At 43.7% G+C, this 25244-nt stretch overlaps 1 long non-coding RNA gene across 1 annotated transcript in view; it reads left to right on the top strand.

Annotated features, from left to right (window-relative positions):
* LOC113613371 (uncharacterized) overlaps positions 1–25244 on the top strand; it is a 77566-nt gene that overhangs the window by 15919 nt on the left and 36403 nt on the right. The gene's annotated exons all lie outside the window — the stretch shown is intronic.

The raw sequence follows: 25244 nt of genomic DNA, 5'->3' as shown, positions 1-25244 counted from the left end.
TCCTGCCCCCTCTTCCTATATTTATTGGCTATGCTACAGCTTAGTCCATTTCAAAGAGAGGATGTGTGTGTATTTATCAATAATATCTTGTTTTAATGTGTGAATTAATTCAATCCTGCTTTTAGTTTTTATTATCCCAACTCTTTTCTATAATTTTCATTTGTTTTCTAAATTCTATGAGAGCTTAGTCCTTTTCTTTAATAATGGAAATACTTAAGGCTATGCATTTGCCTCTGAAAGCAACTTTGAACACATTCTAAGGAATCAACTAGTGTTCTCCTTTGTTTTGTTTTATAATTAAACTGTTATTACACCTTTAATATCTCCTTTTCACCTCATAGTTAATTTTCTTTATTTCTAAGTGGTTAGGATTTGATGATCTTGTTAAACTTAATGTTAATTCCTGGTTTTATTGGTTTATTGCTGGGATGATGGCCTGTTGTTTCCCTCTTAAGTCGGTATACAGTTATACTGCTATTCAGAAGTACATGTAGTTATAATAATGGGAATGCTGGCTTAAAATGAAAATTACCAGCATTTGAAAACAGTGCTTATAACTCACTTATTTTAGTCTAAATTTGAGTTCTCATTTCTCCAACTGATATGCTGTGTTTCTTTTATTATTAAAATAAACTATATATTCTCAATAAAATCCTTAGGGTACATTTCTAGCTTTGTTTTTTATAGGAAAATGGTCCCAGCCTGTTCTGTAACAGCCAGCACTCTGTAAAAACGAAGAGCTGTTGTTAAGTGGAACCGTAGGAGTAGCTAACAAATCCGTCAATGTTTAACAATTTTAATGAGCTTTTCAAAAGTGTCATATTTTCACTGTGAATCGTTTCACATTAAAATCTCTAGTTTTCTTGCCAACGTTATCGTTAATGAAAGCTGTGTGCTTCCAGCCAGATTTGGAGCGAAGTGAATGTGAGTGAGCTGGAAGCAGAATCCATAAGAAACCCGTGTCCGAGGGGAAATTTCCTGAGCATGTGGGTCTTGGTTCTGTTAATTCCCTCTGGCAATTTTAGCCACATTCCCCCCAAGTCCCAGGGCAGTGACTCATTCAGGACTACTTGGGAATTGGTGACTTAGGTCAGTGAAATGTCTTTCTCACATATTTCTGCTTCTTCCACTGATTCATGGTGTCTGTGCTGGGTTTTCAAGTGAGAAACAGTGAAATACACAAGGAGGTGACTGGCATTTGACCAGGAGATGATATTTGCATGTTAGTATTTTCTTTTTCCATTTCAGGAAAGGTGGTTTCCATAGATTCATTGAAAAGCTATGATGACCTAGAGGTGGCCAGAGGAGAGAGGGTAGTTCTGGAGAGGTAAGATGAGGCAGAAAAAACTAAGGAAGGATGGGACACAGCTGAATGGAAATAGCCCCCAGCTCTTTTTGACTCTTGAATGTTGTAACCATCTGTCTAGTCTTTTGTAGGAGTTCCTGCCTTTAGAGTTTTCTTTAAACAGAAATAAAAATCAAGTGGGGAAGAATTACGGAAAATTATGGAAAAAACATTTTTCCTTTCAGAATATTCATAGAGAGAGGAGGAAGCATGTCCTGACAGATCTAAATGCAATGTGGCTTGTGGGAGGAATTCCACCTAGTACCGTATTGTGTTTGCTGCCTAGCACAGCTCGCACAAGATGCGTTGCAGATATTCCAGCAATAACTGCTTTGAGTAATTTTATTCATTTATTCACTTAGTAAATGTATAAGTGTTCTAGGGCTGACATAACAAGGGACCACAGAGCAAGTGGCTTAAACAACAGAAATTTACTGTCTCACAGCCTTGGAGGCTGGAAGTCCGAGATCAAGGTGTCAGCAGGGCTGGTTCTGAGTCCTGTGAAGGAGAATCTGCTCCAGGTTTTTCCTCAGCTTCTGGTGGTTTGATAACAATTTTTGATGTTCCTCGGCTTGTAGAAGCATTACCCTGATCTCTGTCTTCATCTTCACATGGTGCTCTGTGTGTGTGTGTGCATCTGTGTCCAAATCTCTCTGTTTTCTAAGGACCCCAGTCATATTGGATGAGGGACCACCCTATTCCGGTATGACCTCATCTTAACTAATTACATCTGCAATGTCCCTATTTCCAAATAAGGTCACATTCTGAGGTCCTGAGGGTTAGGACTTCAGTATACGGACTTGGGGGGAACAAAATTCAACCCATAACAGTAAATATTTATTTACGCAGCCAGTGAATGTTTACTGAGCATCTGCTATGTGAAAAGTACGTTATGAGGTATTGAGGTTTAAATAAATACCAATAAAATATTTCCTGTCACAAGCCACTTACAGTATAGTATAAACAAATAATGTAGCAACAAATAACTGTAATCCGGTGGTGCTATGGTAAAGGTGTGTACAAGGAATTGTGGTGGAGATGACAGGAAAACTTCACTCAAAGGGCAAAGTTTGAGCTGGATCTGAAAGGATTAAAAGGAGATCACTTGGTAGACCATGGGCATTCTGGCCAGAGAGAGCAGAATGGAGGTCTGAAACAAAACAGTGCACTCATGGGACTTTAAGCCATCTTGTGGCAGGAGTGTAGGCTGCACTGTGGAGGTGATGGTTGCCACTGGAAGGGTTTTGTTTTAATTGCAGTACAGTTGATTTACAGTATTCTGTTTGTTTCAGGTGTACAGCAAACGTGATTCACTTATATATATGTATATATATATTCACTTATATATTATATATGTATATATATTCTTTTTCATTCTTTTCCATTATAGGTTATTACAAGATATTGAATATAGTTCCCTGTGCTCTACAGTAAATCCTTGTTGTTTGTCTACTTTATATATATAGCAGTTTGTATCTGTTAATCCCATACTCTTAATTTATCCCTCCCCCACCTCCATTTCCGCTTTGGTAACTGAAAGTTTCTTTTCTGTGCTTGTGAGTCTGTTTCTGTTTTGTAAATAAGTTCATCTGTGTTATTTTTTTTAGATTCTACATATAAGTGATATCCTATGATATTTGTCTTTCTCTGTCGGACTTACTTCACTCAGTATGATCATCTGCAGGTCCATCCATGTTGCTGCAAATGGCATTATTTCATTCTTTTTTAAAGGCTGAGTAATAGTCCATGGTCACTGGAAAGTTTTAAGCACTGGAATGACACTACTGGACTTGTGGTTTTGAAAAGTTCTGATTGACAGCATAGAGGCTGCAGTGGAGGTGGTTAAGTCCAGAGTTTGTGAGATGAAACAGTCAAAATGGGCTTGAGTTTGGCGCTTGTGAGTGGATTCTAAGGCCCTTCAGCCTGAAAAGAGGAGTGGAATTTGAGATGTCTATGGGAGGTCCATTTGGCATTTGGATTTGGAGATGGGCAAAAAGTGCGGAAAGACAGTATGGATTAGGGGATGATTTTGTGTATAACCGGGGGAGGTGGGGTGGATAAGGGAGACCATGTCAAGTAACAAGAGAGGGTCGGCAGCACACCTGAATTTTAGGGGCAAGATGAGTAGCAGAGCCAACAAAGGAGAGTCAGAGTGAAAAATCAGAGTGATCAGAGGAGAAGCAGATGAGCACAGCATAGAAGCCAAGGACTGTGGCTGTTATGAGAAGAAACACCCGACATCTCCAGCAGGTCATGGAAGATGAAGCCTGCGTAGAGCTCATGTGCCTTGTGGCTCAGTCTTGACGTTATATCTTTTACAGTCTCACCTGATATATATGAAAATATCAGCCGTTTGATATCCAAAAGGCAAGTAGAATCTTTGCTGAAATCTTTCAAAGGACGCCAAAGGCGATTCCATTCATAATGCCCAACAACATCTTAAATTCTCCCTGCTCTTTCCCTGTAATCTGCCACCTTCCAAGTTACCCGGTCCCCGTCCTGTAAATTCTCCAACATCTCTCCAATCCAGCCCTCACTAGCTCTTTCTTTCACCCCAGCACCTCTTATCTTCCATGTTGATTCTGTTCTGTTCTACTAGTAACTCTCCGCCTTTTCCAGTATTTCTCAATTCTTCGCTCATCTGTGACCCTAATTCTTTGCAAGGAACAAGCTGGTAAAGACAGCATTCTTGGCAGAAGTGTGGAGGAGGAACAGACTATCGGTATGCCTCCGTTAATCCTTTCCTGACCCAAAGCAGGCTATTGGTGACCTTTGGTAGAGTGCTTTCAGGTAAGCAATGGGGGTAGAGGCAGATAGCAGTGTGTTGAAAGTTAATTAATTGGGGGATAAGGCTGTACAAAGTGGTGAGTACAGACTATTTATTCCAGAAGCTTGATTTGGAAGGGAAAGAAAATAAAAGGCTGACCAGAAGATGTTAGGTTATTGAGATAAGATCCTTTAAACATTTTTTTGGAGTGAATTTTTGTTTTGCAATCATACTTACAGCAGAGATTCATGTAGGCCGTGGCTGTCATTTTAAGAGGAAAAAACAATACCGTTTGCATTGCTCATTATTATTATTATTTTTAAAGGTTTTTTTTTTTTTTTTTTGATGTGATGTGGACCATTTTTAAAGACTTTTAAGTCTTTTTTGTTACAATTTTCCTTCTGTTTTACGTTTTGGTGTTTTGGCCATGAGGCATGTGGGATCTTAGCTCCCCAACCAGGGATCAAACCCACACCCCCTGCATTGGAAGGCAAAGTCTTAACCACTGGCCCATCAGGGAAGTCCCACATTGCTCATTATTAATATGTATTGTCATTGGAACTGATGAAGAAGAAAGTCACAGTACCCCCAGGCCAGAAGCCTGGATCCCAGAACATGGACATTTACTACTAGAGAGGCTTAAACATTATGAGGACAGGGTGAGGTATGAATGTGGGTCCACCTTGAGGGGAAGGAATGAGCCGAGCGATGGGGCTTACTGATGCAGGGAAAAGTGCCTTTTGTTTTATGCTCATAGACTTTACCCAAATTACTTATTCAATAAATATTTGTGCATCGCCTACCATTTCGTTCCCATTGTTCTAGGCCTCGGGGTTCCTAGGGCTCCTGGGGCTGTAGCAGGGCAGATATAATATCCCATCATTCCTTTGCTAATTTTTTTCTTAACCCAAAGATTCCCAGAGGGAAGTGGCTATTGAATTCTTCTATTAAGAGGCTGAGGATTTAGGTCTGGGAACAGGGGAGTGGATGTCTTTATTTATCTAAATGGGGAGGTGGATGTAGACAGGTGGCTCCGCCCATCACAGGAGGACCATGAGGGTTTGCCGTGACTAGCTGTCTTACACCTTGGCCCTTTGGTAATAAGGGAATCCTAAAAAGTATGTGTGACTCAGCAGCACCTGTTGCCACTGTGGTGAGGTGATCCCAAGTTCAGAAATGTAGGGAAAGGTCAAGTTTAAATTAGTGAATGGTTATGTGCAATGGCATTCACTTTCTTTGCTTCTGCACTTCATAAAACTAGAAATACAAGAAGGTTAACAGAATATTGCCATGGAATATTGCCTGCACTAGGATCTGGGTAGGAATGTTTGTAACCGGCACAATATTTATACACATGTGGCAGTTGTGAAACTTGTTATTAGGGTGTCATGTGGAAATCTGCTTTCTTAAGAAGACTACAAAAATGTTTGCCCAATCCTTCCTCCCAGTTGCTAATTCTCCTCAAACGTCTATGTTTTACTCTTCATGGCTGGTCTTTGTAAATGAAAGTTTGGGTTGAACAGTCTTGGGAGTTTGAGGGAAGTCTCTTGGCAACTGTGTAGGTCAGTGTTTGAATCAAAAAAGGGGTCTAAACCCTCCCCCATCAGTGAGTCTTTTGGCCGAGTGTCATGGCCTCACCATTTTGTTCAGACCCTGGGCACAGGGATCTGCTTCAGGCCAGGCCAAGTGATCTTGAACCCAACAGGCAGAAGTCACGAGGTTTTCTCTACTTCTACTAGAAAAACAAAGCTCCTTTCCTAGTCATATGTCCTCAGTAGAATCCGCCCACTTTCTTATAGACAATCAGCAAGTAATGACAGGCTGGAGGAAGCTATGTGATTACTATATAGGAAAAAATGACAGGCATAAGTAAGCATTCATCACATTGAGGTAGAAATCACCCACTTGTTACAAGAGCATCCACTGTGAAATCAGATTGTTCTACCACACCTCCTGCAATGAAGTCAAGAGCCTGAAATAGCCCACAGTTCAAAGGACATTCCAGCAGAAGACAGATGATGATAATCGCAGTTACCGTGGGCAGCTCAAGAAGGGACCTGCCTATGTGGATGAGACTGTTGATGTTTGGCTTCAGCTTTTCACCTGTCTGCTTGTAGATTTCTGTGATTGTCTACTGTCAGGATTGAGAGGGAGCTGTGAGTGATGAAATCCGTGGTGAGAAGTCATCCCACAATGAGAAGAAGTTGTGCGTTGAGGGCGATCTGCGTGTGTCGTGGAGGGCGCAGGTGCGAGTCAAGAGGCAGTTCCGCCAGAGGTGTATCTGCTCCTGAAAGAGTCACTGTGCTGTGTGACAGGTCACGTAGGTTTTTGCATTTTGTGTCTGGACAACCATGGTTTATTACTGTGTGTGCATGATTTTCTGAACCAAGACTATCTTTCTCTCTCTCTGTTTTTAAACTGAAGTATAGTTGATTTACAATGTTGTGGTAATTTCTGCCGTATAGCCAAGTGATTCAGTTATACATATATATATTATTTTTCATATTCTTTTCCATTACGGTTTATAACAAGATATTGAATATAGTTCCCTGTGCTGTACAGTAGGACCTTGTTGTTTATCCATTCTATGTGTACCAGTTTGCATCTGCTAATCCCAAACTCCCAATCCTTCCCTCTCCCACCCCCTCCCCCTTGGCAACCACCAGTCTATTCTCTATGTCCCTGATATTGTTTCTGTTTCATAGGTTCATTTGTGTCATATTTTAGATTCCACATATAAGTGATAGCATATGGTATTTGTCTTTCTCTTTCTGACTGCACTTAGTATGATATCTCTAGTTGCATCCATGTTGCTGCAGATGACTTTATTTCATTCTTTTTTATGGCTGAGTAATATTCCATTGCATATATATACCACATCTTCTTTGTCCATTCATCTGTCATGGACATTTGGGATGTTTGGTTATTGTCTTGGCTATTGTAAGTAGTGATGCAATGAACATAGGGGTGCGTGTATGGTTTTGAATTGTAGTTTTGTCTGGATATATGCCTAGGAGTGGGATTGCTGGATCATATGGTAATTCTAGTTTTAGTTTTCTAAGGAACCTCTGTACTGTTTTCCACAGTGGCTGCACCAACTTACATTCCCACCAACAGCGTAGGAGGGTTCCCCTTTCTCCACACCCTCTCCAGCACTTGTTATTTGTAGACTTTTTAATGATGGTCATTCTGACCAGCATGAGGTGATACCTCATTGCAGTTTTGATTCACATTTCTCCAATAATTAGCTATGTTGAGCATCTTTTATGTGCCTATTGGCCATCTGTATTTCTTCTTTGGAGAAATGTCTCTTTAGGTCTTCTGCCCATTTTTCGATCGGGTTGTTTGTTTTTTTGTTGTAGAGTTATGTGAGCTCTTTGTATATTTGAAATCAAGCCCTCGTCGGTTGCATCATTTGCAAATATTTTCTGGCATTCTGTAGGTTGTCTTTTTGTTTTCTTTATGGTTTCATTTGCTGTGCAAAAGCTTGTAAGTTTGATTAGGTCCCATTTGTTTATTTTCATTTTTATTTCTATTGCCTTGGGAGACTGACCTAAGAAAACATTGGCATGATTTATGTCAGAGAATGTTTTGTCTATGTGCTCTTTTAGGAGTTTTACAGTGTCATGTCTTATGTTTAAGTCCTTAAGCCATTTTGAGTTTATTTTTGTGTATGGTGAGAGGGTGTGTTCTAACTTAATTGATTTACATGCTGCTGTTTAGCTTTCCTAACACTTGCTGAAGAGACTTTTTCCCGTTGTATGTTCTTGCCTCCTTTGTGGAAGATTAATTGACTGTAGGTGTGTGGGTTTATTTCTGGGCTGTCTGTTCTGTTCCATTGATCTACATGTCTGTTTTTGTGCCAGTACCATGCTGATTTGATTACTGTAGCTTTGTAGTATTGTCTGAAGCCTGGGATGGTTATGCCTCCTACTTTGTTCTTTTTCTTCAGGATTGTTTTGGCAATTCTGGGTCTTTTATGGTTCCATATGAATTTTAGGATTATTTGTTTTAGTTCTGTGGAAAAGGTCATGGTAATTTGATAGAGATCGCATTAAATCCATAGATTGCTTTGGGTAGAATGGGCATTTTAACAGTATTAATTCTTCCAATCCAAGAGCATGGGATATCTTTCCATTTCTTTGAATCATCTTCAACTTCCTTTATTAAAGTTTTATAGTTCTCAGAGTATAAATCTTTCACCTCCTTGGTGAGGTTTATTCCTAAGTATTTTATTTTGGGGGTTGCGATTTTAAAAGGTATTTTTTTTTACATTCCGTTTCTGATATTTCATTGTTGGTGTAAAGAAATGCAACGGGTTTCTGTACATTAATCTTGTATCCTGCTACCTTGCTGAATTTGTTTATCAGTTCTAGCAGCTTTTGTGTGGAGTCTTCAGGGTTTTGAAAGAAGGCTGTCTTCCATCCTCTTAATCATCCTGTCTACCTCCTGGCACCAATAGGCAGATCTGTGCCCTGTGTGTGCCCTTCTTTCTTCTTGCACAGCTTTTTATTCCCCTTCCTGCTAAAGCAGCCTGACTTAGGTTTCTGAATGCTCCTAAAAACAGTCCAAACTTTGCCTCTAGTAACCCACCAGCCTCCTCAGTGTGAACAGCAGGGGGTGAAACTCTTGGTATGGCTTCTTCCTCTTCCATTGAAATACGCCAGGTTCTGTTTCTTCTGAGATATTATTGAGGTCCTATGCAATGTTCATAAAGTAAAAACAATGCACTGAAAACTTTTGTAAACAGTTTAATCCTCAGGAGACGCCGTATAAACCAAGTGTTTGTTTTCATGTAAGAAACTGTTATCCAAGCTGCAAAGAAGCATAATTTGCCCTTTGGAGACTTGGGTGGCTTCTCTATGCATTCAGATCTTTCCTTTGGGTTTCTTTGAGTCAAATGCTGTGAGTCAGCAGATGCTACAATGACGGAAAATATGGAAGATGGTCCCTGCTCTGTCCTTCTGGAGTATCAGCCGGTGAGAAAGGTGGGCAGCAGTCCAAAGTCTGCACAAAGAAATGATAAAATCCCATTCATGAAACTGATAAAATACCATGCAGTGGGTGGCGGAAGTAAAGGAGAGAACACCGCTGCTGGGGAATGGGCCCTGAAGGGTAAGGTAGAGCAGAGTGGGGTGGGCGGGGGTGTGGCAGAGGCTTTGGAAACTCACACAAGGAAGGTCATTTGCACAGGAGGGAAGGATCTGAAAGGGAGCAAGCGTGGCCTGAGAGGAGAGGTAGGGAGAGGTCCACTGTAACGGAGAATGCAGGGTGTGAGCTGTTTTATAAGGAGCTCGGTGGGTGAGTGGACGGTCATCTTAAAGATCCACTGAACTTATTTGTCAAGAATTGAAATTTCAAGCCATGAAGGGTTCAGCGCAGTCCAACCTGAATCCTGCCTACTGTTGCCATGGCCTCCTGTTGAGGGTGCTTCATGTAAGTCGAAATCTGGGCAGGCTGTATTTCCAGAATGATCACACTCCCTTGTTTCAGTGATTTTTCTTCCTTCTCTCCCCCGCGCCTGTGGTTTGCGCGCTGAATCCCTATCACTCTCGACTTTCTTATTGAGACCCTATTCCAGCATTCTGGATTCTGTGACTCTCCCATTCAGGCCGCAGGAGTCCAGAATAATTGGGGAGAAGATGTTCTTTGAGAAAAATCTCTTGTATTTGTTTTCAGAGTGTTTTATATGGGGCTAAAGAATACTTTATTTCACCAGACTCAGGCAGCCAAAGAGTTTTTCCAAAAATTTCAGATTTTTCTAACCTGGGTGTTGCACAGAAGAATAAGCAAGGATATGTTCTGCTGTATCCTTTTTCGGTATGTTATTAATTTGTTTTGTTTCATTTTTGGTCAGAAGAAGGGTCCTTATTCTTAGCTTATTGAAGTCATCAGAAGCTTATCGTCTTTAAAAACCCATTGTAGATCGGCTTTCTTAAATCTATGGACACCATTTTTTGGTTCTTTTTAACACTGTGGATAAAACTGTTCAATAAAATGAAAATTGTTCATTGTTATTTGGGCTGTTCAGAAAAGAATGCTTCAGAGGCTTAACAGAAATAGGTTCAAAATACCTTGAGTTGGGCCCTTGGTTTCTTAAGGATTGGGAGCCGCAAGTAAAGGCATTATTATTATTATTATTATTTTTGAAATAAAGAAGTCTTCAGCAGTGGGTAGATTGCAGAGTGAGGGGACAGAGCCTGAATGGAGTATGGACCCCTGCAAACACACGTCTCTGTCTCACTGTCAGAATTCCAGTCACAAGGCCCGGTGGGGTGATCTTTTCCACAGTTGGGAGAGAAAAAGAGACAGAAGGTCCAGAAATGGAGCTTCCCAGTGGAAAGCACAACCGATAGCCTGGAAAAGAGCGATGCTTTCCTCTGGATAATAGTTCATATAATTGAGGGAAATCTAAGGAGACCCCCTGGGACCAGCAGTACCTTTCAGATAGTAAACGCTGCGAGATGGTCCCTGGTATGGACTGAATTGTGTCCCTGCCAAGTTCACGTGTGTGTGATAGTGTTTGGAGCTGGGGCCTTTGGAAGGTAACTAGGTTTAGTTTTAATGCATTCTCTTTGCCTCTCTCTCTCTCCTCTCTCTCTCTCATCCCTCCCTCTTTCCTCACTGTGCCACGTGAGGCCACATGGAGACATCGGCCATCGCAAGCCAGGAAGAGAGCTCTCACTGGAACCCAGCCCTGCTGGCAGCCTGATCTCAGACTTCCAGCCACCAGAACTGTGAGAAAATAAATGTCCGTGGTTTAAGCCTCCTTTGACTATGGTGTTTTGGTACGGCAGCCTGACCTGCCTAAAATGCCAACCCCTGAAATGCCTTCCTAAAGCTAAACATTTATTGATTCTGAGACCAGGGATCGTTGGTATGAATCTCTGGGCTCTGTCTTCTCAGTCACTTGATGTGGTTGGAGCTGTCATGCTCAAAGTAAGTGGATGGGGAGAGAGGCCCCACTGGACCCCAGACTCAGCAGTCCGTAAAGCCTAGAGAAGCCGACCCCCTGATGTCCTCAGAAAAGCCAAACTCCTCACGTGCTTCTCAAGGCCGTGCTGGCCCCCAGCCTCACTTCCAAGCTTTCCCTTTGCATGTTGCCCTGTTTCTGGGACCCATGGGCCTCCCCAGGGCAGCAATCCTGAACACCCTCAGGTAGGACTTCTGTTCTCTCCTCTGTACTGTCAAAGCAAAGCCAGAGCCGGACAGCAGATAAAGCAGGAAGAACAGATTTTATTGCAGAACTATCGCGATAGGGGAAATGAGACCTCAGTACAGAGCTGGGCTCAGCTCGGAGTACGGCCCGGACAAGTGGGGATTTATAGCCGAGGAGCAGGGCGTGGGATCCGTGGGTAGGAAATTACTGAGAGGAAGCATCAGGGGTCGGGGGGATTCTGGCTAAACTGAACTTGACAGGGTTCTTGCTGACGGTGGGCCCCAAGCCTGGGGGGATAAGGAATTTGACCAGATATTGAGGATGGGAGATTCTGGCTAAACCCACTTAGCAGGATTCTTGCTGAAATTGGGTGACACAGAGATTACGTGGGAGTCCAAGGTTGAGGCCTCGTTGAGAAATGGATTCAGAAGAGCCTGACGAATTTGGTCAGGGAGAGGGTCTGTCAGGTCCGCAGACCTCCTCGTTGTGTCGTGTCGTACTTAACTGCTCTGCTCATCCTGTGGGCTGTGAGCCCCTCAAAAGTTTGCCTTCTTCATCCTGGAACCCGGGGCCCCCGGACCCCTGCCGGGTACAGAGGAGGTGCTCGGAAGAGGTTTTCTGAGGCAGTGAAAGTGTCTGGGATGAGGGCGCAGGGCTCGCTCCCTCCCAACAGCAAGGGGCTACACTGAAAGCTCTTCCAATGGGAAGCATTCCTGTCCCAGCCGGTCAGCCTCAAAGGATGGGCACAGGATGCCCCCGAGGCCACGTCGGTGGGGACGCTTCACCAATATAATTTCCTACAGCCGCCGGCAGCATGAGAGCTGAATGGTAAATGGAATTTTTGTTCACGGTTCTTGGTTGAGCTCATGAGGTGATGTGAAAGGCACAGAAAGAAACCATTCGTGGTGGGGTTGGGACGTTCAAATTCCCTTCTCGCCAAAGAGGAGGCCCCCGGCGCCCTCTAGACACCTCTGTGTGCAGACTCCAGCCATGGCTCGGCGATGACCCAGTGTCAAAGGCAGCTGGGGTGCGTGGCCACAGCCCAAGGGTGCCTCCGGGGGAGGGGCAGCCTCCCCTGAGCGGCCGCAGGGAGCCAGAACAGATGGTCTCAAACATTTTTTAAATGGGAGAGGGGCTGAAGTAGAGTTGATGGTTTCTTTGGTTAAGCAGAAAAAATTTTAAAAATGGTCAGCCACCGTCACCATTCTTTTTCATAAAATGGAAAAATATGTTTTACTGAGAAAAGTGGTAAAAATGTGTGAAGTTTCCACTCCACTTCACCCCAGCCCTGACTCTCAGGGCCTCGAGGGAAGGTCAGATAAAAACAACTACCGTAACATTCTTAGAGGGACCAGAAATGTGAAGATGACCTCACCCAGCGCCTCAGATGCCCACGGTGCCGTCTTTCGCCTCTTGGAATCACTGCCATCATTAGTTTTGAAGTGTGACCATCCCTCAGCTCAGGTGTGAGAGCCTCTGTCCACCAGTGGTGACGGAAGACCCTGAGCACCAGAATAGGACTAATAAAGTGGATCTGACACCTTGGATGGGACAAAAATTACATTCTTGTTTTCATGAACCTTTCACTGAAATTTAGCACTTCCTTCCATCACGAATATGGCATGGTATTCGTTTCCTAGGGCGGTGGTAACAAAGAACCTCAAACCCAGGGCTTAGGACCAGAGGAGATGGGGTGGTGTGACCGCAGAGAGACAACAGGTACTTATCTTCTCACAGCTCTGGAGGCTGGAAGTTGGAGGTCAAGGTATGGGCAGAATTGGTTCCTTCTGAGGGCTGTGAGGGAGAGTCTGCCCCAGGCCTTGCCCCCAGCTTCTGCTGGTTGGCTGGCAATCCTTGACGTTCCTTGGCTTCTACAAGCATCACCCTAATCTCTGTCTTCATCTTCGCATGGCGTTCTTCCTGTGTGCTTATCTGTGTGCAAATTTCCCCCTTTAATAAGGACCCCAGTCATAAGTGGACGAGGGCCCGCTCTAATAGACCTCATTGTAACTTGGTGAAGATTCTCCAAATCAGGTCACGTTCTGAGGCTCTGGGGATTAGGGCTCCAGCATAGGCGTTTTGCGGGTCAGCCCCTAACAGGCACCGACCCGCTCAGCAGCGGAGCCCGCGACTTCGCCTCCGAAAGAGCTCATCGGCATTTGCACAGCACGGTAGTAGCTGTGGACCCTTCCAAATACAGGCGGAGCTCATGCTGCCTTCAAAATGAAGATAGTTATTAGACATGCAGCTACAAATCATTAGCAGATACAATAATAAAGGGCATTCCAGCATAGAAGAGTTTTTTCTTATAAAACTATTTTTAAAGAAATTGATGTATTTCGATGTTGTTAACATGATAGCCCAAAGAGAGCGTCCACCTGATGCCTGAAATCCAGCAGACTGTTGCTCTGACCCACAACAGCAGTGCAGGTTACCCTCACCAGCATTTATACAGAGCAGGGAGTTCTAGTTTTTGCCAATTGATAGTGTTGTGTGTATGAGGAGATTCCACCCTACAGAGAGCTGCGGGACTCCAAGGGGAGTCCAAGTCCCCTCCAAGCTGTGGAACTTCTTTCCCTCACAAACGGGGTAGAAACACATTCATTGCTCCAGGGTTCGAAGCTGTGTGTCTTCTTATGTCTCCATTTCTATAAGATAATCTGTAGTTTGGATTCATGCTGTATTTTCTTTCAGTGACTAAGTTTAAAAGGCTTGGGTTTTGTTCAGCAGCGTAGAATATTACTTTGGTACACTTTTAAAAGTATTTTGATACATTTATTTCAACATCGTTGATTTCCTTTGTAATCCTGTATCATTTATTTTATGAACTGTGGTGAAAGGTTCCATGATATAAAAATGTTTGTGGAGGGTTTGTGGCTCCTGCTGGCTTCGGGAAGAACTTACTTACACAGAGAACTGTAGGAGACCCAGTTCTGTTCCTCTCGCTGGCTGTCCAAGAGCCCACTGTCCTCTGAACCCACCCGGCTGCGTTTTCTCTCCGGTGCCCTTGAACCCTCTGTGGATGTGGCCTGTGTTGCAAGCAGCCAGCCAGGAGGGAGGCTCTCAGGGCAAATCTGGACCACTCTTCCCACGCTTCTCCAGGCTGGGGTCATCCCGGGGGCAGGGCGCCCTCTGCTTGTGTGTGACAGAATCCCTCTGGCAAGGTGGACTTGAAGGGGCGAACTGAGGTGACATTATGGGGTGCCCTCCAACCTGCCAAAGGGCACACTCTGATTAGAAGTTGTCAGGAGGGTGAAAATTCCCCCTCTACCCCTCTTGAGTTCTTGTGGCTGGACTCATAATAAAACTGACACAAGACAGATGAACAGGAGAAAAAGAAACAAATTTTACCTTTTGTGTACAGAGGGAGATCTCATAGAAATGGGACTTGAGAAGTGGCTAAAAAGCAGGCAGCTTTTAAACCTTTGAGCCTATAAATTTGTGGGGAATTGACAAGATAAAGAAACTTAGGTTTGGGGTGCTCTGTTAGGGAAGAATATAAATGGAGTTTGGGCTGGGGTAATAAAGAAGTGACAAGATCTGTTTATATAGGTTTCTCAGCCCTGGATTCCCCATCTCTGGAGATAAAGGTGTTCTTCTACCTCTAGATGCAGGGGGTGCATCTTTCACATGGGAGATTTATTTTTCTGATTTCAGAGAGACAGAAAGGAGGGTCAGAGTGTCCCTCGTGCATTGGCTGTTTCTTAAGTAACCGTAATTCAAGATAACCCATACGCCACTGAGGTATATTTTGGAGCGACCTGCCCTGAGCCCCCAAAAAGTCATGACAGGAGTAATTATCACCAGGCAGGCATGATTCTCCCCAGTTGGTGACATAGACACAGGTGTGGAGTATTTAAATACCCTGTGTCAAATTGCAAACTGTTGTGATCCAGCCAGATGTGAACAAGATCTTTTGTTTCCAAATTCCCGGATCTTTCCATCCCAGCAGGCTGCCTGAAGTTAACAAAAGAGGACTTTTTTTTTTTTTTAATCTGCTCTGCAGCATCTTAAGCTGATTTAAAATGGAAAACGGAGTGGGTACTGATTTGGCAATTAATGAAATACTGAAGCATCATCATAGCAACCTCATACTTGATTAAGGAGCCTGCCTTTCGTATCTGGCCAACTGGTGTGTTAAAGCAACCGTCAGTGCTTTAGAGTTTATAGAAAAAGCAAATCCCAGACTTTATTTCCTGGGGTTGTATTAATCCTATTTTTAATTTTCTGTATATTATGATGTTTTGACATTTTAAAAAAACCTTTCTGGCTGGGGAGAAGAGCTGTCAGTTCCTAGAGATCACAAAGTGCCCAGCCAGGAGCTTGTCTTTAACATGTAAATGAACCCATCTGGAGCCCCACTTCCTCTCCGTGGCCCTGGGGCCCCAGGAGAATAGTCCTGTGCCTCAGTCATCCCAGGGCCAGGCACCAGGCAGCTAAGGGCACCCCTGTAGCCCAAGGCCCACCAAAATTATTCAAACTAGCCAATCCTAAAGTGTTCACTCTGTCCTGTCTCGAAGGGTCCTGGCCTTAGTCCCCATCATCTGTAGGGGTCTTCTGGCCATCACAGGGCAGGTCACCATCCTCATGGAAAACGAGGGACCTAAAAGTGTCATGTTTCAAAGGCAGGTCTGTTTGTGGTCACTTACTCAGCTGCTGTCCCCATCCCATCCTTAGATACCTGTGGCTCAATGCTTAGTCAAAAATAATAAAAGACAACCCTCAGAGTGGGAGAAAATATTTGCAAATGAACCAACTGACAAAGGATTAATCTCCAAAATTTACAAGCAGCTCATGCAGCTCAATAACAAAAAAACAAACAACCCAATCCAAAAATGGGCAGAAGACCTAAATAGACATTTCTCCAAAGAAGATATACAGACTGCCACCAAACACATGAAAGAATGCTCAACATCATTAATCATTAGAGAAATGCAAATCAAAACTGCAATGAGTTATCATCTCACACCAGTCAGAATGGCCATCATCAAAAAATCTAGAAACAATAAATGCTGGAGAGGGTGTGGAGAAAAGGGAACACTCTTGCACTGCCGTTGGGAATGTGAATTGGTACAGCCACTATGGAGAACAGTATGGAGGTTCCTTGAAAAACTACAAATAGAACTACCATATGACCCAGCAATCCCACTACTGGGCATGTGCCCTGAGAAAACCATAATTCAAAAAGAGTCATGTACCACAATGTTCATTGCAGCTCTATTTACAATAGCCCGGAGATGGAAACAACCTAAGTGTCCATCATCGGATGAATGGATAAAGAAGATGTGGCACATATATACAATGGAATATTACTCAGCCATAAAAAGAAACGAAATTGAGCTATTTGTAATGAGGTGGATGGAGACGCAAGAGGGAAGAGATATGGGAACATATGTATATGTATAACTGATTCACTTTGTTATAAAGCAGAAACTAACACACCATTGTAAAGCAATTATACTCTAACAAAGATGTTAAAAAAAAAAAAAAAAAAAACCAAGCAAGGAGCACTTGATCCCACTCCCCTAAAGCCCCTGGGGAGGTTGCTTAGCTCAGCTTCGATCACAAATGTCCCACTCCACGTCCTCAGGCACTTTTAGGTGTGGCTGCCTACTGACCTGCTCAGTCTCTTCCTGAAACCAAATAATCACAAAATCAGGATGCTGCCCGCGGCTCTCCTGAGTGTAGACCACAGCTCTGAGCTTGGTTGGGACACCTGGCCAAGGGAGGCCCTGTGCACAGCAGAGGCCATCAAGGGCTTATCAGGAAAACATCCAAAAGGATAAAAGCAAACAAACAACAGTTGGGGATGGACAGGAGATACAAAAGAAAAAAAAAAGAAAAATTAAGCTGCTTAGAGATACCAGCCGACCAACCATTCTCAAAAATTTTGCTTAAGGAAAAAATAAAAGAGGAAAGGGTTTTCTCCAGGAGAGGTCCCTGCAGACACTGGGGTTTCCCTTCCTTCCTCATATTATTATTATTTTTTTTTGCGGTATGCGGGCCCCTCACCGCCGTGGCCTCTCCCGTCGCGGAGCACAGGCTCCAGATGCGCAGGCCCAGCGGCCATGGCCCAGGGGCCCAGCCACTCCGCGGCATATGGGATCCTCCCGGACCGGGGCACAAACCCGCATCCCCTGCATCAGCAGGCGGACTCTCAACCACTGCGCCACCAGGGAAGCCCCCTTCCTCTTATTGACCTGAGAGAGAAACTGATGATGTGACTTTGGGTGGCTAAAGTCTCAAGCAGAAAACAAACAACTCCCACCCCAGTACAGCTTTAGGAGGCTACAAGACCAAGAGAAAAAAAAAGGGAAACTGAATTTTTTTTTCCTGAGCACATGGCAGGTCTAACCAACATTACTAGAGCCCTAGATTACCTAATGATTTCAAAACACACTCCTAGATACAGAGGGAGAAACTGGAGAGGGCATTAAATAAATTATGGATACATAGAATATTTTAATATAAATATATAACACGTTGTGTAACTGCTAAAACAAATATTTGATTAAAATATTTAATACTAATAAATATTGATATAAGCATTTTATTATTTTTACTATTAAATATTTAATTATTAATATAGTTTATGAAAATGATTATATATGATTATACAACTAAATTAAGACAAAGATTTCATATACATAGATACTAAAGAATATATAATTATGTAACTAAATTAAAACCAAGTTCCATAATTTGATCCAGTTAAAAACCCAAAATTTGCATACTAAAAAAAAATTGTGACAAAAAATAAAAAAGGCGCCTATTGGCTTTTGTGCTTGTACCACAGAGTTTCTCAAATCATCTTTAACATTTGCTAAAATGCACTAATTAACAAAACTTCATGGACTTAGTCAGTACTGGGCCTCAAATTATAGTTATATCTGAGGATCCCACTGAATTGAAACATTGTACCCCCATAATCTTAAAAAAGTAACTAAATATCAAATGGAGGAGAAATGGGTATACTCTGTTGTCTTGCCTAAATTACCCGTCATCACAGCACCCATTGCTTTGAAATATTCCAAATTGGACATAGATGGTCTGACACAATAAATAATGAATTAAAATAAAAGGACTTTTTTTTGACACTTACAAACTGGCTCGGTAAAATGGAATCCCATAAACACCCAGTTAAAATAGTTAACATGGCTCCATGTACGTTAATACGGGGCCTTATTAACTATATGAAATCTACGAATAAAGTGTGATTATCCCCACTGTTTCTCCATTTGACAGCTCAATTTTCCTTGTTCTGGAATCTGGAAAAAATAAAGGGTGCCTCATGGTGGATTCCTACAATCTTTTTTTTTTTTTTCCATGAAACCCAAACCAGTATTTCTTTCAAGTTAACCAAAATACATTCCGTGTTAAAACACAATTTTTGTATAGATACAGTTGCATTTAAAAAACTCGTAACGGTTTTCTTACCAGTATTTTTGCGTTCATAATATAAAAGTGAAATGAAGCACTAAGGAGAGCGCTCTTAACTTTTTATTTTTAAATTTTTATTTATTTTTAAAATTAAAATTAAAAAATTTTATATTGGAGTGTAGTTGATTTACAATGTTGTGATTTCTGGTGTACAGCAAAGTGATTCAGTTATACACGTAAATGTATAACTTATATGTATATGCATATATATATATATATTCTTTTTCAGATTCTTTTCCCATATGGGGAATTCCTACAATCTTAATGCTGTGCTTCCGTCGATTAGGGCCCAATATCCAATACCCAATATTATTAAAATTATTGATATTATTCAGTCCACAACTGGCTAGCATTTTGCTCTTATGGATATGGTGGACATGTCTGTTCAGTGTCAATTTCAACAGCCTCTCAGCTGAGTTGCTCCACTTCCCAAGGGACATGTTTTCCATGTTTCTCATGGGGCACCCCAGCAGCTTTGCCATCCTGATCTTTTCAGACAAGACCTTCACTGCATCCACCTTTCTCTAGGACACAGTATGACATTACATTAATGATATCCTCCTCCAAGGACACTCATTTGACACCCTCATTAAGGACACACAAGTCTAACATCTTTTAGTCACTATCGGGTTCTGGTGGCATCACATATTTCTCATTTACAAATTTTACTTCCCAATTAAAATCAACAGACACTTCCATTTGTACTCTCAAAAACTCCTTCACTATAGAAGCTTTGAAGTTCCATTTATCATCCTTTTCTTTTATGGTGTGTTTTGTATCCTGTTTTAAAACAAAATCACCCAGTCCAAGATCAGAAAACTTTTCTTCCAGAAGCTTTATTGTTGTACCTTTCACCTTTAGATATTGCAATCCACCTGGATTTGACTTGTGTATGGTGTAAGGTAGGGGTCAGCTACTTCTTACCCATGTGGATATCAAATAGACCCAGGACTCTTTTTTTTTTTTTTAACACCTTTATTGGAGTGTAATTGCTTTACAGTGTTGTGTTAGTTTCTGCTATATAACAAAGTGAATCAGCTATATGTATACATATGTCCCCATATCCCCTCCCTCTTGCGTCTCCCTCCCACCCTCCCTATCCCACCCATCTAGGTGGTCACAAAACACCGAGCTGATCTTCCCGTGCAATGCAGCTGCTTCCTACTAGCTATCTGTTTTACGTTTGGTAGTGTATATATGTCCATGCCACTCTCTCACATCGTTCCAGCTTACCCTTCCCCCTTCCCATGTCCTCAAGTCCGTCCTCTACGTCTGCCTCTTTATTCCTGTCCTGCCCCTAGGTTCATGAGAACCATTTTTTCTTTTTCTTTTTTTGGATTCCATGTATACGTGTTAGCATACGGTATTTGTTTTTCTCTTTCTGACTTACTTCTCTCTGTATGACAGACTCTAGGTCCATCCACCTCACTACAAATAACTCAATTTCATTTCTTTTTATGGCTGAGTAATATTCCATTGTATTCATGTGCCACATCTTCTTTATCCATTCGTCTGTCGATGGACACTCAGGTTGCTTCCATGTCCCGGATATTGTAAATAGTGATGCAATGAACATTGTGGTACATGACTCTTTTTGATGGTTTTCTCATGGTGTATGCCCAGTAGTGGGATTGCTGGGTCGTATGGTAGTTCTATTTTTAGTTTTTTAAGGAACCTCCATACTGTTCTCCATAGTGGCTGTATCCATTTACATTCCTGCCAACAGGGCATGAAGATTCCCTTTTCTCCTCACCCTCTCCAGCATTTAGACCCAGGACTCTTTTTCTCTCCCGTTGTGGAGCACAGGCTCTGGACGCGCAGGCTCAGCGGCCATGGCTCATGGGCCCAGCCACTCCATTGCATGTGGGATCTTCTTGGACCGGGGCACAAACCCACATCCCCCGCATCGGCAGGCGGACTCTCAACCACTGCGCCACCAGGGAAGCCTGGACCCAGGACTCTTGATTGAAAGATCACTCTTTCCCCACGAAATTGTGTTGCATTTATCATATGTGTGGGTTTCTTTCTGGGCTCTCTCTTCTGCTCCATTAACCTATTTTTCTATCGTAATGCCAGTTTTCTTACATAGTTAACTGCACATCAGCTTATGTGTATAGTAAAGGAAACTGCTGAACTTTGTTAAAAGATTAGATAGACACCCTCAGCTTTTGTATAAGATATCTGGTTGCCCAGGCTACCAGACAGCCTGGGGGAGTCATCTGAGTGCAAACAGAATTGCAGGACATGATTGTTCTGTGCCTCACTCCCCTCCATTTACTCATTGTCCTGTGAGAAACCTGTGATGGGGTGTGTACTCCTGATGTCTTCCTTATCTTTTGCTCCTCTCCCTTATGCTTCCAGAAAAATCTCTTTGCCCCCTCCACCATAAACGCTGCCCTGGAAGCATCACTGACAGGCTGTTCCCAAGACGCAGGGGTGGGGTGGGGTGCACTCACCACATAACAGAACCAACAGGAGATGCTTGATAAGTTGAGGTTTATTTTAAGGAGCTGGGTCACATGGTGATGGAGGATGAGAAGCTCCAAGATCTGCAGTCAGCCTGCTGGACACCCAGGAGGGCCAAGAGTGTGGTTCTAGTCTAACAGCTCGAGCCTCAGGAAGAACTGATGTTTAGCTGGAGTCTGAAAGCAGGGAAAACCGTGAAGTACCAGTCCAAGCAGTCAGGCAGGAGGAGTTCCCCTCACTTGGGGGAAGGTCAGCCTTTTTCTTCTCTTCAGGCCTTCAACTGATTGGGTGCAGCCCACCCGCACTAGGGAGGGCAATCTGCTTTATTCAGCCGCCTTATTCAAATTTTCATCTCATCCAAAAAACACCCTCACAGACACACCCAGCATAGTGTTTGACCAAATGTCTAGGCACCTCATGGCCTAGGCAAGTTGACGCACGGCCATTGCACTGCAAGAGCTGCATTGTTCCCACTGCCTTGGAGGCTGACACCCAGGTCTCCTCCAGTGGGCAGGGGCTGGGCACCAGGTGGGAGCTGAGAGCTGCGGCCCAGCGTAGGTCTGGGGCAGTTGTAGGGAAGCTTATTCCAGACTGCTTTACCCGAGTGCTGCCCACTGGTGTTTTCAAAGGAACCAGCCTAGAGTAGTCACCTGGGACATATGAAAACACAGATTCTTGGGCTCCAGACCTGCCTTACCTGAGTCTGTGTGGGATGACACCCTTTTGTAAAATAATTTATTTTATTGAAATATAGTTGATTTACAGTGTTGTGTTAATTTCTACTGTACAGCAAAGTGATTCAGTTTATACATATATACGTTCTTTTTCATATTCTTTTCCATTATGGTTTATCACAGGATATTGAATCTAGTTCCTTGTGCTCTACAGTAGGACCTTGTTGTTTTTTCCAGTCTTTATATTATAACAGTTTGCATCTACTAATCCCAAACTCCCAATCCATCCTTCCTCTATACCCCCTTCCCTTTGGCAACCACAAGTCTGTTCTCTACGTCTGTGAGTCTGTTTCTGTTTTGTGGATAAGTTCATTTCTGTCATATTTTACAGTCCACATCTAAGTGATATCATATGGTATTTGCCTCTCTCTTTCTGACTTATTTCACTTACTATGATAATCTCTAGGTCCATCCATGTGCTGCAAATGGCATTATTTCATTCCTTTTAAGGGATGGAACCTTTGAACTTGCATTTTTAAGCAGCTTCCTGGGAGATTCTTCCACCTACTGAGTTTGAGAGCCTCTGGGTTTCTCAGGCTGCATGTCATCCATTCACTGTGCATTCCCTGCGATGCCATTCTGCTCTCCGATGGCCCGTGGGTTGGCAGCAGTCTTCTCAGATGTGTGAGGATAGCTCTGGGGCAGATGTCCTGAAGGTGGGTCCCAGCCCTCTGAACTGCCCACCACCCTCTGTGAGTCCCTGGCTCTGGAATTCCCACCTCTGCTGCCACCTGTCACATCGCACCTGCCCTTCAATAACAAGCTCGAGTACCACATCCTTCACCTGGCCCATCCAATGGGCTGGGCTCCTCACCAGTTCTCTCTCCCTTGAGGCCATGGGCCTCTTGGCTGTGTGCTTTGGCCCTGGACACTCTCTCTGGCCTCAGAGTGGACCATTGCTGTTCATTCCAGGTCTTTCCCTTCAGATCCAGGAGGTCTTCCCCACCAGCCCACTTGAACTTAACTTTCCAGACTGTCCCTTTGGCTTTCCAGGCCTTGGGGTGTGGACTTCCAATGCCTTTGTCTCCAGGCCCTGTAGCCTCTGGTCCTTCGATGGAAGCTTGGATTCCTGGTCCTGGTGACACACCATATGCTCGATCAGAGATGCAGATGTAAATGGGAGTGTGAGGTATAACTTCTGGAGAGTGTGTTTCCTTTTTTTTTTTTTTTTTTTAAATAAATTTACTTATTTTATTTATTTATTTTTGGCTGCGTTAGGTCCTCGTTACTGCGTGTGGGCTTTCTCTAGTTGTGGCAAGTGGGGGCTACTCTTTGTTGCGGTGGGCAGGCTTCTTATTGCGGTGGCTTCTCTTGTTGTGGAGCACGGGCTCTAGAGCGCAGGCTCAGTAGTTGTGGTGCACCGGCTTAGTTGCTCTGCGGCATGTGGGATCTTCCCAGACCAGGGCTCGAACCCGTGTGCCCTGCATTGGCAGGCGGATTCTTAACCCCTGCGCCCCCAGGGAGGTCCCCAGAGTATGTTTCTTGGTCACTGCACTGTAGGCAGGAAGTTTCTTCCAATTGCACGTGAAAACGAACGACCCCAGGGAGTGTTGGCCAGTCGGGCCATGGAGCGTGGTGCTCGCTCTGCCGTCTGAACGCCAGTGCTGTGAGTGAGCTGAGCGTCCCTTCCTGGGGACTGAGATCCAGGCGAAGGGTCCCGGGAAAGGGCACAGGAGGTGGAATGAAAACCAAGGTTTGCTGTTGAGGCAACTACAGAGGAAGAGCAAACTTACCTGCGAAAGGAAGCAAAATCGAGAAATAGCGTCTTTTCCCCTGCGTTGGTTTTCTTGTTTCTTTCTAGAGTATACTGCGGGAGAAAATGCAATTTCGTTTCCCTTACACCTTCCCCCCCCCAAATCGACTACACATCCTAGCCCTGCAAGTAAATAACCTCACAAAGGGTTGTAGACTTCTCAGCCTCCTGCAGGCTCAGCCACGTTCTCAAAGTCCTTTTGTGTCCTGTGGTGATTTCTGTGAAGTCAGTGAGGGCTGCAGCTGGTCAGGAGCTCCATGGGGGACCCAGAAGAACAGCAGCTGGACCGAGTTAGCCTCCAGAGGGTGGGCTAGTTCTGGAGAGCTCCATCATTGTTCCATTTCTTTTATGAAGAATGTACTTGGAACAGATTTTTACTTAATGAAATTTCAAGTCCTCTTTGGCTATCAAAACAACCAACCCTTTCTACATTTCACTTTGTGGGTTTCTTGCTAACCCCTATGTCCTCTTTTTTTTTTTTTTTTTTCTTTGCGGTACGCGGGCCTCTCACTGTTGTGGCCTCTCCCGTTGCGGAGCACAGGCTCCGGACGCGCAGGCTCAGCGGCCATGGCTCACGGGCCCAGCCGCTCCACGGCACGTGGGATCTTCCCGGACTGGGGCACGAACCCGTGTCCCCTTCATCGGCAGGCAGACTCTTAACCACTGCGCCACCAGGGAAGCCCACCCCTATGTCCTCTTATCCAGCATAACATTCTGAAAACGTGGACACTGAGTTGAGAATTGATGGGTTGGTTTCCTCCCTGTGTTAGGTTCTTTAAGCATCCTCCATGGACTCTGTTACGTGACTGTCACTGGCTTACATGTCCGTCGTGTCTCCTTAAAAATTTCTGGCTGCTGTCCTAACCCATTAGGCTAAAAAGATTCCTGGATATTTGCTTGCTGTTATTATTGTCAACAGGGGAACCGTGTGTTGGGATTTGTCTTGACTGGACCCATTTTACAGATGAGAAAAGTGAGGCTGGGGATTAATGTCTTGCAGGTGGGTGGTGCATTGGCACTACAGCAAATGCTTCAGTACAGCAAAAGGTGAAGAGCTGCCGGTGAGGCATGAGGGCTTTTAATGACACTATTCTTTTTGGTTTGCCCTTATAGGGCGTCCCAAGGAAGAGAATCATTGTTTTGGCAAAGAAACCAGGCCCAGAACCTGATCGTGCTGAATGTCATATGCTGACAGCTCTTGGAATCTTCCCTTTGGCTTAGCTTTCAACCCAGAGGTTCATCTTACCCAGGAAAAGAGTGAGTTATTTGCTTTCTTAATGTTATAACACTGACATGGATAATCCTGAATTTGTGGAGCATAAAAGAGAGGTAAGCAAAAGATAAAACAACCAGGAGATTTAAACAGTAAGCTAAAAACAGAACAGAACAAAACAAAAAACGGCCACTGCTAGCAGAGACGGAATTCCAAGGTAGTTGTGCACATCTGAAGACTGGTCTTGCTTCTTTCTGGGAGTGACGACGTGGTACTTAAGTCAATCAGAGAAGAATGCCAGTGGTCTGTACATGTAGGCCTAGCCTTGCAGGTTCTCTAGCCAGATGTCATTATGGAGTCAGAGAAG

This window comes from Aethalodelphis obliquidens, unplaced genomic scaffold, assembly GCF_003676395.1.
Source record: "Aethalodelphis obliquidens isolate GAN/ISIS:26980383/991018 unplaced genomic scaffold, ASM367639v1 scaffold1, whole genome shotgun sequence".
NCBI classification, from domain to species: domain Eukaryota; kingdom Metazoa; phylum Chordata; class Mammalia; order Artiodactyla; family Delphinidae; genus Aethalodelphis; species Aethalodelphis obliquidens.
The sequence above is the reverse complement of the archived record's forward strand: the minus strand, read 5'-3'. Positions and strand labels throughout refer to the sequence as shown.